Source organism: Mirounga leonina, unplaced genomic scaffold, assembly GCF_011800145.1.
Source record: "Mirounga leonina isolate KUSES-001 unplaced genomic scaffold, KU_Mleo_1.0 Mir_170, whole genome shotgun sequence".
NCBI classification, from domain to species: Eukaryota; Metazoa; Chordata; class Mammalia; order Carnivora; family Phocidae; genus Mirounga; species Mirounga leonina.
In genome coordinates, this window is record NW_023270433.1 from 7881950 (window position 1) to 7884748 (window position 2799).

Genomic DNA, 2799 nt, shown 5'->3' on the forward strand with positions numbered 1-2799 from the left:
TACCCCTCCTCCATGCTTGTGCTCTCTCTCAAATAAGTAAATAAAACCTTTCAAGAAAATAAACTTTATCGAAGTATAATTTACAGGCCACAAAATGCATCCATTTAAAGTTTTATAGTTTGGTGAGTTTTTTTGTTTTTGTTTTGTTCTGTTTTTAAGTTTTACTGAATCCAGTTGATTTCTTTTTTTTTTTTTTTAAGTAAGCTCTACGCCCATCGTGAGGCTTGAACTCAGGACCCCAAGATTAAGAGTCACACAGTCTACCGACTGAGCCAGCCAGGCGCCCCTAGTTTGGTGAGGTCTGACAAACGTGTACTCCTACATTACCAGCACCCCAGTCAAGGCATAGACCATTTCCAACCTCCCTCAAAATCCCCCTCTGACTTTTTTTTGCAGTCAATTCCCCTCCACTCCACCCCTAGGTAAAATGTGTGTGTGTGTGTGTGTGTGAACTGAATGCATTTTGAATTGGGACTGGTCCCAAGGTCGGGGGGGAGCTATTCACATGTGCACACAGCATTCTATAGTTTACAATGCCTTTCTACTTTCATGATCTCATTTGCTTTTCACATACGAGGCCATGGATGCTCAGACAGACTAGGTGACATGTGACAGAGAGTCTCCAAAGCCAAGAAGTGGGGGGCAGGGCTGGGCTAGGGGCCTGGCATCCTGGGCCGTTTGTGGGTACTCCAGGCTGACAGGCCCAGGTGTACCATAAAGGCTGGCAAAAGGCTGCTTGTGGTCCCCACCTCTGTCCCAACTGGCCCAGGCGTCCAGTCTGACTAAGATGCCCTGGGGTGTCCAGATGCCAGCTGTACACCCAGGGCAAGCAAGCCTTTCCAGTCCCTATAGTTTGGGCTGTGGGGAAAAATGAAACGAGGCTAGCAGCCTCTCTTGTTTCTGATTACTTCTGTCTGGTTGCTCAAAGAGAACAGACAGACACTGGGTGTCAGGAGACTTGACTTCTGGCTGGGTTCTGCCTCTGCCTTGCTGTGTTACTTTGGCAAGTCACTTTCCTTCTCTGGGCCTCAGTCTCCATCTCTGTAGAGGAAACAAGTCATCCCTGCCAGCTTGACTTCAACTCCACCTGATGACTCTGTTGCGTGAATCTGTCCTGCTCTTCAAAGACTGGCCTATGCCTGTGCTCTCTCCACTCCCTGGAATGCTGTTCTCCAATGTCTGCTGTCAAAATTCTGGTTTTTCTACTTGTAGTTCAGGTGCTCATCCCTCTGTGATTTCCCTCAAAATGGAATGTTCTGCTCCTTTCTCTAGTTTCTATATGCTCTTGAGGGCAGGGACTGTGATTAACAATGAGAGAATGGTGGGTTCTATGTATTGAGATGACCAATCTTGTGCCAGGCACTGTGCCGGTCACTTTGTTATGTGCTTTAATCCTCACAACAAAGTGTCATTATTCTCATTTGACAGATAAGGAAACTGAGGTTCAGAATAATGCCACTTGTCCTGGGTCACAGAGCCAGTAGGACGGCTTGGGCAACTTCTCTTTCCCCAACCCCAGCATTTTTTTTTTTTTTTAAGTTTTCTTTAAGTACTCTACACCCCAGGTGGGGCTCAAACTCAGGACCCAGGATTAAGAGTCCTCCGCTGGTGGGACTGAGCCAGCCAGCCACCCACCCTGCCCCCACCCCCGCATCTTGCAGAGGGCCTAGCAAGCAGGTATTTATCACCTGTATGAGGAATGACCAGTTAAGCCACTGACTGCCTGAATCAGCACCAGTATCACATTAATCAGCTTCAAACCTACCTCTGGTAGTGTGGACAGGACTAAAGTACCTGTGCTCAGGAATGCTAACTTTTATTACCACCATTCTTTGCCTTTGTCACACCCACAGTGAGAACTGCCCAATCATAGGGTGGGATACATGTGTGGTGAGTACTCGGTCACCAGGGTAAGCAAGCAGAAACTGGATGACCTTTCGGATGCAGTAAGGGGAAGTCTGAGCATCAGCAGCCAAGGAAGGCCTCCACCACCCCCATCCATGATTTTGGGGATCCCAGTTGGTAATCTGTTTCCCCTCCTGGCTTGGGAGGTGGCGAGGGTAGGATTGGAATACATTCCTGTGGTACCAGGACCCACCCATGCTCAGCCCCGCAGGCCTGATTGATACCCACAGACCATGAAGGCCCGTGGGTTTTGAACCTTTTACAAACTGGAAACTTCTATTGTTTATTCCATTCCTGACCTGCCCTGTCCCACAAGCCACCTCCCGAGTGAACTCCCCATCTGCTGGGCCTGAGGAATGTCCGCCTGGCCCTGGCACCGGGGGTGCCTTCTGGGCCTCCGAGCCCTCCTTGCCACCTCCCCTTTCCCTGCACTATTGTGCAAGACAGGCGGGCACACCTCTGGGGCAGGTCGGATCAAGGCCAGGAACTTCCTGAGAGCGGGAGGCGGCGGGCGGGGCGGGAGGAGTGCGGTGCGAACGCCGAGTTCCCGCACTTCAGCCTCGGCGTCCCCTACCAGTTCCCCACGACCTGCTCGGCGTGATTCTCTTCCCGCGCGGAGAGGGGAGGAGGTGACCCCAGGCTGGAGCCCCCCAGGGCACTCCCCGTTCTTTGAGATGCCCCCACCCGCCCCATCTCTTTCTTCGGTTCGGTCTGGGTCCGGTGCGCCCCTCAGTGCATCACTCCTCGCTCTCCCTCTCTCCGCCCGGTCTTTGTCCGGGTCTCGCCCGCAGTCCCGGCGTCCCCGGCGCCCCCCTGCCCTCCCGCCCGCGGCCGCGGCGGGGGCGGGGCTCGGCTCGGGGGGCGGGGCGGGGCGGGGCGGGGCGGGGCTGCTGC